Raw genomic sequence first — 12773 nt, 5'->3', positions numbered from 1 at the left:
GGCTGGAGAATGTTGTTGCGAGTCACCTGATTCTTATCGCCGCGGGTTGGGGCAGCCTAGTCAGGCACTCAGGAGGAAGCCCCTGTCCGGCCGGCCGAGGGTGACGGGCCTTGCGGAGACCGGCGTCGGGCGGCAGAAGAGCAGGGTGGGGGGTGCTGCGGCGAGCCAGCTGCGGCGCGCCCGGGGGTGGCCGCGGAGGAGGTTGGTGCTGCTGCTGGGCTCGCGCAGGGGCAGTGAGCGCCGGTGCCCCACGCGCGCGCGCGGAGGCGGGTGGGGGCGGCGGTCACTCGCTGGGTGCGGGGCGGGTGACCCCCGTGCGCGCGGGGCGGGGCAGGCGGGAGCGCGCGCTGTGGCTCGGGGACCCCAGGTCACGCCGCCCTGCGCAGCGCTTTGAGATCCGCTGGGGGCGGCCCCAGCCGGCTTCCCCTGCCTGCCCGCGGGCAGAATCCGCGCCCCTGCTCGCTGGGGCTGGAGGGGAGCTGGGCGGGCAGAGCGGAGGTGGGAGGGACCGTGTCTTCCCCTGGCACCCAGGCAGAGCTGCGGGCCGGGCGCCGGGACAGCCGCCCCAGCGCTGGCCTGCTCTGCCTGTGGCTGCCCCGAACAGGGGTTGCCCCGGGCAGGTAAGGCGGGGGGGGGGCGGTGGAACCGTTTGGGGCCGAGCTGTTGCTTGTTAGCTGGGCGGAATGGGCTGCTCTGCGCAGCCGTCGGGGCCCGTCCCGGGAAAGGTAAATAGAAGCCGCCCCCTCTTCCCCGCCCCCACGGCACCGTGTCTTCAGGCTTTCCCGCTGAACTCGGGCAGATCCCAGCCGCTGGCTTTGGCGCGGTCAGCACGCTGCTTGCTCTCTCGCAGCATCTGGCATCTAATTATTCATCTTCTCCCTTCTGCGTGTCCGCACGCCTGTGTGCTCCAGGCACATCATACGCCCCCAAACGCTTGGGAATGTCCGTCCTCTTTAAAACGAAGGAGCCCCTCAATGTTGCTAATTTGGGATCAACTATTTGGTTTTGATGGTAAAATATCTTATACAAATCCTAAATCTGAACACTACAGTATCTGTCATCAATTGTAGTGGCCCGGGAGGATTCATTTTAGACTTTCCTGGGGAGATGTACATTTTATCTGTACTGTGAGATGCCTATGATATGAAGGGCAATGTAAAATAAAATTGAAAACTAGAATTATGGAGGAATCATCACCAATTTCACTGTTAAATTAGCATTTAGAGGACATGTATTGGCATTTTTCACACCATAATATTGTAGTAATTTCAAATTAATACGGAACGTTAACACCTGCCATTATAAAACTAGGAAATACCAGTGACCCTATAGTTATATCCCTTCTGAACTGAAGACATAGCTGGGTAAGCATAAGCCAGGATGATAACTTTCATGTATAACATTTTTGCTGCTGCTGCAGATTTTATCAGTATATACTAGTATATTTTATTTGCATAAGGAAATTCAGTTTGAACTGCTACTCAGCTATTCCCTTCCTCAAGTTCCATCTAGTACTGTATTAGTTGCTACCTCTGACTACTTGTGATATTACTCTGTTCCTTTCTTGAAGGAGCTTATGTTATTTCATGTGATTCCACTTTAGGCTTTTTTAATTGTATAAGCCTCATTTGTGAAGTCAGGCTAACTTTTCTGCTTACTTCTTCTTTGCTTCTGTTCCTGCCTTTGCCAAACCACATGATAGTATTTAAACACTGAAATTTTCAAAAGGAGACTAAAGGAGGTAGGTGCCCAAATCCCACTGAATTTTAATGAAACTCTGTGGAACCCTGAGTCCAAACATCCCCAAACTTAGGGAAAGCTTAGGTTTGCATCTCAACATTGTGGCAAATTACCACATTTAATTAAGCTGGGATTTAGAACAGGAACAGTAGGTACTTTTCTCATCTTGGTCAGCTTCACAAATCATTGAAAAGAAAAAAAAACATATCTCGTTTACATCCAGATTATTTGAAAAATGCTACTTTTAGCCCTGCAAGGTGAGCCCCAGCAGCTGGAGTCAACTCACCCAGGCGCTGCAACTCAGTACAATGGATTTCTTTGCAGCGTACGCATACCCTAAGTGATTTTGCTCCCCTGAACTCTGAAGTAATGCTGTAGTTGTCTGTTCAAAATCATTGCTGTAGTCAAAAACAAACATGGGTATGAATTAAGTGTTCTAAGGGAATTTCAATATAAATTTTCATGCTTTTGTGGGTTTGTCAATCTTAATGTTGTTTTAAACTGTGTGTGTTTAAATTTCTAGGCTCCAATCCTGCAAACCGTTGTGTATGTAAGTAATTTTACTGAATTCATTGGGACTAGTCATGTATTTGAGTGTTTGCAAGATTGGGGACCTAGGTAATACATTGTCTGATGCTAAACAGTTTCAGGTGTTTCATAAGGGGGTTTTTAGGCTATGTCAATTTGGTTTTAGTATAAAGTATCAGAAGTTGCTTGTGGCTATTGGGGTCAGCATGTGGTAGATTGTTGCCCTTATCATTTGCTGCTGTTGGAATCACCCAATGTAAAAACTGTCCTCACATTTTATTACCCAGTCTAACATGACACCACCATTGTGGGTGTGAAAGGGGTATTTTCATACATGCATGATAGGATCGAGTCCCAAGTAATCTTATTCCAAAATTAGTGAAATTATAATCTGAGAAATATAGATCAAATAGGTAGAATTCTTCTTTCCTGTTATGTAAATTTGGGAAATTTATGTTCACATAAGCCCCCCCCACACACACACACTTTTTGGTACACCCTGCACCAACCTGTCCCAATGTGTGGGGCATGCTAGCTAGGAGTGTGTATGGACAGGCCTCTTAGTTGTTTACGAGAATTTTAGTTTCATTGCTTGGTTTTTTTAATCTGTAGCTGTTGGGCCACCTTGTTTACATTAGCCTCATTAGCACTACAAAAGTGATTTCCACCCCTTCTTGTCAACTGTTGAGAATAGTCCACTTCCACCTTAATTGAATTGGCTCATTAGCACTCACCCCCCTGTGTATTTATACCTCTCTACTGTATGTTCCACTCCATGCATCTGATGAAGTGGGTTTTAGCTCACGAAAGCTTATGCCCAAATAAATGTGTTAGTCTCTAAGGTGCCACAAGGACTCCTCGTTGGTTTTGGGCCTGTATTTGCTGCCAGTTACTGCAAGTTTTGGCCACACATGATTACCCTTAACTCAGGTGCTCTGGTGTGTTTAACTTGAGTTGATTGGCTGAGGAGGGGAGAATAGGCTAAAACTTGAATGATGGCAACTTGTCAGCTGTTAGTTTGCATCCACCGTACAGAGTGTGTTAACACCACTGAAGTGCTGGTAGTCCTCCAGTGCCTTCCTCATCTCCCACCCTGTGCCCAGAAAACACCGACAAGAAAAAATTGATAGTGGCCCAATTTACGACAGCACTAAGAACCATGGGATGTGCCCCCAGAAATCTAGTGCCCCACACAAATGAGTGCGCTGCCACTGTGGATACAACTTTAATATTGTTTTACATTGTGACCACTCACTCCATCTAGGCTAAGGCCTCATCTTCATTAGGAAAAGGCTTGTTCTGAATGCATGTTAGGTGACACAAAGTAGTTTTTAGTTTTCATGTGAGTTAGCAGGCCACGGTTCCGTGGGAGAACCTAGGGTTTACTTCAACCAGCTAACTTGTGTGACTATGACAAATTGCTTTGTTTTCACTAGGATTTTACCTTGTGTTAGGTTTCAGAGTAGCAGCCATGTTAGTCTGTATCCGCAAAAAGAAAAGGGAGTACTTGTGGCACCTTAGAGACTAATCAATTTATTTGAGCATAAGCTTTGGTGAGCTACAGTTGTATCCGATGAAGTGAGCTGTAGCTCACGAAAGCTTATGCTCAAATAAATTGGTTAGTCTCTAAGGTGCCACAAGTATTCCTTACCTTGTGTTAGTTACTGCATGTTAGCTGACATGAGTTAACATTACCCCTTTTGCTAGGGAATACACACCCAACTTGCCATGAGTAACTTGAGCACAGATAACTTGAATAATCTCTATGAAGACATACCCTAGGGGAAGCTTAGGCTATCACGTGGCCTGCTAACATGTCTTCGTATATTAGTTGGCATCTTGTTGAGTATTGACATCTTTTCAGTCATGTTAAGACAACACAATTGAAAACCAGACCTGTTTTCCTTTTCCATGGGGTCGTTTCTTTATGAGCAGATCTTGGATGGTATATCCATATATATGTGTATTTACCTGTGTTAGGTACATAGGTCACAATATCTGAGAGCTTTTCAAACATTAATGACTCTTTTCCACACAGCCCTCATATGAGGTAGGAAAGTTTCATCCATATTTTCTATGTGGAGACTGAGGTACAGAGAGACTGACTTGCCTGAGGTCGCACATGGAGTCTGGGTGGCTAAGCTGCAAATTGAAGCCAAGTCTTCAGAGTAGCTGTCCTGTGCCTAACCACAAGGCTATCTTCCCTTCCCTATGTCCTGCACATTCTAGTCAAATTTATTTATACCTTTGTCCTCACTGAGGTGAAATCTTCAAAATTTTACTTTTAAACTTTTTATTCCGTCTACTTTCTGAAAACTTATTTCAGTTTTGCAAATGTTTATTTGAAAAGCTTTTTCAACTGGGCACGGTTAGATTTTTTGATCAAATATTTTAAAATTGTTTCTCGAATGTAACTGCTTCTGTTAAATCCTTCAGGATGATTCTTGGCTCTGTCTCAGATTAGTAAGTAATATATAAGAGTTCTGCACAGTTAGTTCTGTTTTATTAAATGCGTTTTATTCACCTGTGTATGTACTCAAGCAGCTTCCCCAGTACTAATCAACTAACAAAATCCTTAGGGCTGTGTTTAAAGCCATTGTATGTCATTTTCCATACTTAAAAAATGTTAAAGAATTAAGAAATTCTTGAATTAAGAAATGAAATGATTTAAATCTAAAATATATGAAACAATTCACATTTTTAGGAGGGAATGAGTTTGCAAAGCTTCTAGGTCATGAGGGGAAAGGTGAAGGATTTTACCTTTTAAATAAAGCAGGAGCTGACAGTAAACTCTCCTAAATTTTTACACACATTTTCTGGTTCACTATTTAAGAATATTTCTTTTCTCTAACCCTGGGAGTGTTCATAAATGTGAATTTTTATCTTGGAACTTGTCTTTTATCTTGGAACTTGTGAGACGACACTTTGAGTGTAAAGTAATGGTGTCTGAAGATGGGTAGAGGTTTAGAAGACCCAACCGTATGACCATGTGACCTGCTTCATGGATTTAACATAAGTCATGTTACAACAATTTCACTCTTACACTAAATTGACTTATTGTGGTCCATTCCAATTCTCTTTTAGAAAGTCAAACTGTTGCAGTGCTTTATGTTCTTCTTGAAATGTGGGCTATGCCCACAATACGTATCTCTATAATTGCACTGTTTTTCACAAGAATTTCTTTTGAATGCTATTGGGGTGAGAATTTGTGGTGGATGGAAGGTAGGAGTGGGGACTTCTAAATCCCATGCCCAACCTTAAAAATGTTTAAAATTGAAACTACTACCCAGAAAAGTTTAATAAGGCTATTACTGACTCTGACCCAAACAGTGAATGTTGGGTAATGAATCAAACATGCTCTAAGATAAGGAAGAATTAGGTTGAGTCATGGAAACAGTTTCTAGCTTTAGAATATTCTACTTTAGTGTAGCTCTAGTGTAGGGGAAATAATATGTGAACTGCATTATTCATTGCTGAAAACTTACCTGATTTTAGTGTTTTTTCTTAAAGCTCCAGCTTCCAGAGTCTTACCACTTACTCTTAGCTCACATAACTTCCAAGAAAACCTGGACAAGGTGAACCCTAAAAGTTTTAAAAAACCAAAACAAAACAGAAGGCAAACCAAAACAATTGTAAGTCTGTTTTCAAAATCTCATGGATTTTTTTAAGACAAAAAAAAAATGGTTTTGCTGGCCCCTGACTATTTAATTTGGATTCAGCAAAGCTCAAAATAATACTGTGATAAGAATCATGGGTCGGCATAGGGACATACTAGATGACCTAATAAGCTCTTAATTATATTGAAAGTATAATGTTAGTATTGTGCCAGATGTTTTGACTAGTGACTTAAAGAATACACTTTTGTTCTTAATTTATGAGTGAGGTAACTGCTTCTTTTGCTTTATGTTGGGAAATAAAATTAATACTATCTTAATTTCTTTGTTTAAAAATCATCCTGGTTCCTTTAAAAATGTTTGCAAAGTAAAGATGAACAAAAACAGATAGAATGCTTGTTCATGCCTTGTCAGCATAACATAATGAATCAGCAACTCTTAACTACTGCAAGCATTCATCTGAAACATAACTCTGTATCCATAAAAGGAGAGAGAGTTGGGGGAAGGGGCATAGATATAAACTGTTGTTTAAAATCTACTGCTAACGTCTTGCTGAACTGCCAAGTGGCCACACTGGTTCTCTGAATAGTAGTAAATACCTTTAGTTCTTTTCATCTATAGATTTCAAAGCTTCTTTTTAAAAAAAAAATAAAAGTCTAAGTATCATTCCTCTTTTGCGGATGAGGAAATTGAGGGAGGTACAGTGACTTTCTTAAGGTTGAATAGCAGCTCAATGTCCGAGTCAAAAATGGGAACCCAGATTTCTTGTCTCCTGATCTAGTGCCCTATCTGATGACCACATTGTCCTCTAACTATTTAAGAACTTAAAACTTTTTATTAAGGCACACACATTACATGCACAGTGATGCAGACCACCTTTGTCTGTATTAGCAGCTACTAATGGCTTCAAGTCCCACACTCTGTCTATCCAAGTGATAAATGACAGCTTCACTGTCTTTGTGGCACAGTGGACAACTTAAACTGCTTCAAGACCTCTAAATCAGATCAGATTGCAGTTACTAGAGAGTCATTCTGTCTTAGTTATGCAGTTCATGCAGAGTTCCTGAAGAGGTTAACTGCACATAATGTTCAGAAGGTGAGACTTGCTTATCACAAAAGATTAATATCCCAAATGTGGTACTAATTGAAATGGAGAATTGTCACCATGTTCTACACAAATTGTGAAATAAAAGTCTCATGCTTGCTGTGTTGCAAAGTTCTGCAGGTGGGAGGATGGAGCTTGTCTTAAGGGGGAAATGTCTGTTGGCCCCAGATTTAGAAGTAAAGGAAAACATGCATACAGAGTTAGCTGACTGGTGGAAAACACACCTGTAACTGATACCTGAGTCTGAGAATGGTGGATCAGATCTTCCTCCATTTGGGGACCTCAGAAGTGTGTTTATTTACCATTTGGTTAAACAAGAAGCTGCTCTTGGTGCCAAGAAAACATTGTTCTGGCAAGTTGAGCCATCTCCATACATTGGTGAAGGAAGCTTGCATGTGCTTTCCCTGCTAGTTCCTGTGAAGATAGTAAGTGTCCTGGTTAGAGCTGGGAAAGTTGATGAAATGTCTAGAGGTATCATACTAATCCTATACTAGTAAAGACAAAATAGTCTGTTGGAGTTGGTATTACCTAAGGCAGGGGTTCTCAAACTGGGGGTTGGGACCCCATACGGTGTCATAAGGTTATTATGGGGGAGGGTGTGTCAGCCTTCACCCCAAACCCTGCTTTGCCTCCAGCATTTATAATGGTGTTAAATATATAAGTGTTTTTAATTTATAAGGGGGGGATCGCACTCAGAGGCTTGCTATGTGAAAGGTGTTGCCAGTACAAAAGTTTGAGAACCACTGAGCTAAGGTCTCAGACTACTTGGCAACCTAGACCTAAATTCTATGGCAAGATTCCAGTGTTCTGAAAGACTGGTGCAGTACATGGGAAATTCTGCAGCTGCTTCATTTAAACTATAAAAAGTAGCTTTTTAATATTTAAGTAAATTAAATAAAGGAACCCATAGTCTCTCATGTCTATTATGGTAGTATATGAAATTGATCTTATGATTTCTCTATACTTCTGGTGTTTGTGTCAAAGCTTTTTTTATATGGACAACACAAATGGAGAAGCTGGAGGTGCTGGCAGTTGAATAGAGGGCAGTTTGGAGGTGTGGGAGGCAGTTAAGGATTGTGGGGTAAGCACACTTGTTGGATGTTTCTATTAAAATGTCCAGCAGTGAAATAGTGAACAGCAGTGACATTTGAACTGTCTTTTTTTAGGTTAGAAACTTACATAATAACATGTATCATTCAGACCTCTTGCCTGTTGTGTTTCAGGTTGTCTGTAGACTCTAGTATTGCACCAGATCAGTACATGCTAACAATTTCAGGGCTTTCTTTGCTGCCATAAGAGCTAGAAAGTTTTTTCTGAGGCACAACTCTTTACTGAGAAATTGATTTAATACTAAATTGAGCCGTTGTAGAGTACACAAGGCTCAGGTTTTTTTTTTTAAAAAAAAAAAGATGATCAGAATGAGTTTGATCATATCACTACAACACCACCTTTTCTAATCCAGTATAATTCTCTGATTCATGAGAACTGAATCACGGTGTCTCAAGTTCTGATTTCTTGAGATGCTCTGCTAGGAAGACTTGATGTAGAAAGGGTATTTTTGCTATGAAGAGACTGACAGAGATCCTTTAAAATACCTCATACAGAATATTTCTGGACTCTTGTATTTGTTTGAGGCTTGCTTTGAAACTGACTTGCTTTATACTCATTTACTAGTTATCTTTCCCTATAATGAATATGGTAAAGTAGTTTCTCTGCACCTTCTTGTCAGGTTCAGATGGATGTATTTCCCCCCACCATAAAATTTACATCTTGCGTAAAATTTTAAACTGATGAATTATTTGTTTTAATAAGAATACCAGAAACACACAATTCTTCTACAGATCATAGGATTTTTCTACCCTGAAAAATGACTAGAGGTGGCTGTTGTTGTTGTTGTGGTTTTGTTTTTTTTTTAATCCACCTTCTTACTCAGATCCTTCCATTGTATGTATTTGGCAATATCTATTTACCTTAGAAAGAGAAATTATTGTGTGTTGCTTTTTACTTATGTTGACAGTGCAGTGCCAACACTGTTAAAATAGTGTGCATTCTTGTGTATCCTTATAGAGAGATTTACTCAGTTCAAGTTACACTTGTACAGATCCACTGAAAGCATTGGGATTGCACAGAAGTCACTGAGATCTAATTTACTCTGCAGAATCTTTATGCTGGTGGTGACAAACAAGAAAGAAACAACCAAGCTGGACTTTGAGAACGTGAGATAATCTTGTAAGGCTGGTGGTTAAGACGGAAAATATTTTTACTTGCAAGCTAAATATTTTGATCTGGAAATCCATGAAAGAAAACATGGACCTCAGATTAATATTTTCTCACTTTTCAGAGTAGAATTGCACTTAAAGGAACCAAAAATATTTTTGATACTTGTAGTGGAATATCAAAATATGTTGGGGAGGTGAAATAAAGTATGTACACAGGACCATATTTCCCAAAAAATGTACAACTTTAAAGTTATGTAAAATTTGTGGCCTAAGGGCCTTTGATACTGTTATAGCACTGAAGACAGTGTTTCATTTTATAACTCGGACATGATGGAAGTTTCATATTAATTTAGTAGTGAGTTGTCACACTGCATCTGTTTTTTTTTATTTGGGCGGAGGGGAAGGGCATGTTTATCTCATAGGGAAATTTTTTGCTGACCTAACTGTAAAAGTGTCGCAAGGGAATACCTGCATATTCTGTTTCTTCTTATCTGGTGCATTTGGCCACTTAATCTGGTGTAAATTATTTTAATTGGCTATGTGTTAATTTTACAGTAATATGTTGATATTTGAGGTTCTCTTACAAGTTATCAGCTGCCTAATTTCTAGTGTTTCTTACTCAAGTATTAGTTTTAAAATAAGCTGCTAGCTTTTTATTCTTTGAAGGGGCAATGTGATTTGGACTTTAAAAGTTCACTTTTGAAATAATGAAATAAACTGTCAGCGCTGACCATTCTGTTTGGCTGCTGTTTGTGCTTTGCTTGCTCATTTATGGATTGTTGCGGGGGACACGTCTAAGACTGTCACGAAGTAGAAAAACTTAATAACCCTATGTATTTCTCTTAAGAGACAGATACACCATAAATATCAAAATTAAAAAAAGGTTTGCTTTGTTTTCCCTGAAGAAGACTAAACCTAGCAACTCATATGTGCACTAGTGCCTGCTAACTCACTACCTTTTAAAAGTCTACTGTGGAGCTGGTTATGCTCCCCAGATGATCCCTTTTCAGGGAAGGGCAATTCTTAAATATCCTTGGCTACTAAACCAAGATATAATCCTAACATCTCTTCTGAAAACTGCCATCTTTGGGTCTAGCATATGAGAGAGAATATGGTGGGTCTGCAGGTGCATGTGCGGACATGAGGACATGGTAGTACAGCTATATGGTCTCTAATCGTGTGTGTGAGCCCCAACATTAGAGAAGAATAGATGATTTATTAGACGGACATTTAAAGCCTGTGCTGAGGGAAGCACCCTAATTTCTCAGTTAAAAAAACCACAATAAGATAGCCATCCTTTTGATCTTTGTCTTTACTTCTCTAAACTATGCTTTATCTGTGTATTGTGTTTTGACAGTTTTTTTTTTTTCCATGAGCATTTGTGGTGCTGTACTTTTTTTCCCTTTTGTTTCTTATATGCCATTATTTAGACTTGACGAGGAAGCATTTCATTAACTACAGCAATTTTAAAAGAAATGAAACTGTCCTTTCCTGAAAACTTTGAAATACGATGTGCAATTTCCTGTATTGTATGCATCTAAAATATTTCAAAATCTGGATTTCATGCTTAAAAATAATTTAAAAAATGGAAATAAGAACTTACTTTATTTTGAGTTCTTTAAAGGAGTAGCTTGTCAGTAGCAAATTAAAAAATCAGTTAGATAAAAAGTGCTTATTTAAAATTTTGATTTGAAGGCACCTGAATTGTTTAAACAAACTAACACGAACTGAAGGGACCAAACTTAAACATTGTGATAGAAGCAGTGCTGGCAGCTCACTGCTGACTTTAAACATATAAGTGGGGAGAGGTTTGAAATCATCTTACGTGTAGTTTAGTCATTGGGTGGAGACTATCCTTTTCTGCGTATGCGTAATAGGCTTTTTGGTCCTCTAGTATGCAGAAGGGAATATTTTAACTGGACTAAATAGATCTTGGAATGGATTCATATCTAGAAAAACCTTGGTTTTGATTTCTGGTGTATATATTGTCTCATTCTTGGTTACGTTTGGTGAAGCAGGCAGAGTGAGTGCATAAGGATTTCATTTGGGAGGGTGGAAAAAGCAATTTAAAAAACTGCTTTATAACTTATGCTGTATGTATCTACTCTACCATCTTCTATAGACACAACTAGCTTTGCGTGAGCTTTCATCCTAGCAATGAAATCTTATCCGTTTTCAGTTTTGCATTTCACTTTTTTTTTTTAGTTTGCCATCGTATTCCTAGTTCCTTGCTGTGCCTTTGTGACCTTTGGGTACTGTATACAAGGAAATTACTTGAATACTGTGAGACACCCACCATTTGTATCTCTGCACTACAATATCTGGAATCAATGGGATGAGTTAAGAACATAGACGCATGGAATCCTAATTTACTTTATTTGCTTTTCACTCTTAATGATGCGTACATTTTGGTGTGGTATGACTCTTCAGGTAGAATGGAATTTATTGATTAACTAAATTATTTATTAATTAAATTATATATTTTAAATTAATTAAATTTAATTAAATTATATATTTCTAAGCCCCTTCATTTTCAGTTTAAACCAATTTTTACTGAAAAATTTCTGGATTTTACAAAAAGTATTGAGTTTTTTCCAATTTTTGCCTTAGGTTTGTATCATTCAAATATATAAAAAATAACTAGTTTTATTCAGAAAATACATTACATGAGATACTATGTATTATGATAATACATTAATCTGTGTGTATATGAAAAGCTGCCTGTTGAAGTAAGGCTATGTATTAGTCTAGAAGATGTACATAATAAACAAACAGGCATGCATGCAAGCGCCAAAGTGTGTGTGCATCTGAACGTACTGATGAATCTCATGCTGACCGCGTACACATTTCAAGCTGTTAGCAGATGATGTTTAAAGATTTGACACACTAAAATGGAAAGAAAACAGAAATCTGTATCAGAATATGTTTCAGAACACAAGAAAGTATTCGAAAGTTTAAAAAGAAACAAAATAGGAAAAAAGGATGAAGTTGAGGGTGTGTGCTGCAAATGGTGTCGCCCAGTTATTAAATATAAATATAGGCTAATAGTTAAGTCTATAACAGTAAGCCGGTTATTCAAATGAGAAGTTTTATTTGGGGATTAGAGATGTATTGTTTTCTTTAACTCAGAGGTGGCATTGTGTTTTGAGTTCTGTTTTAGTTCTTCAGCAAACCACACTGATGAATGGAATTAGCGCATTAATCTACTGCATACTGTCCCCCTGTATTTCCATCCACCAAAATAAACCTCGATATTTACCCAGAAAAATTAATAATTTTTTGCGCTTATTTTCACCTGTTTTTGTTGTGATGGTAATAAACACTGATAAATTACTGGGAAAAAATAAAATAAAAACTGGAAACAAGGGGACCTATGTATTTAACAATTCCTATGCAAACTGTTGCATATAATTAGTAGTTAATTTACATGTTTTTTTATCTGAAATAATGTGTGTTTTTAAAATCTCAAATGTTACTTTGAGGTCTTTCTCACATTTAAAAAAAAAAAAGACTGCTCAGGCTTTACAGCCATGCTGTGGCTGTATATTCGTGGAAAACCTGACATGA

The 12773-nt window shown here is 39.1% G+C and overlaps 1 protein-coding gene across 24 annotated transcripts in view; it reads left to right on the top strand.

The window, feature by feature from the left end:
• Positions 1-3: 3 nt before the first annotated feature.
• BACH1 (BTB domain and CNC homolog 1) overlaps positions 4-12773 on the top strand; it is a 54969-nt gene continuing 42199 nt past the window's right edge. For 2 of the 24 annotated variants that reach the window (XR_012161173.1, XR_012161172.1), the window contains exons 1-2: positions 3868-5900; positions 9055-9216. The gene's annotated coding sequence lies outside the window, so the exon portion shown is untranslated. Of the gene's footprint in view, positions 202-305; positions 726-756; positions 2291-3865; positions 5901-9054; positions 11637-12773 lie in introns of those variants that run through there. The other 22 variants (XM_073362700.1, XM_073362653.1, XM_073362685.1 and 19 more) reach the window with 22 other exon arrangements.

This window comes from Lepidochelys kempii, chromosome 1 (genome assembly GCF_965140265.1).
Source record: "Lepidochelys kempii isolate rLepKem1 chromosome 1, rLepKem1.hap2, whole genome shotgun sequence".
Taxonomy (NCBI): domain Eukaryota; kingdom Metazoa; phylum Chordata; order Testudines; family Cheloniidae; genus Lepidochelys; species Lepidochelys kempii.
Note: the sequence above shows the minus strand (reverse complement) of the source record. Positions and strands in the feature narration are given on the sequence as shown.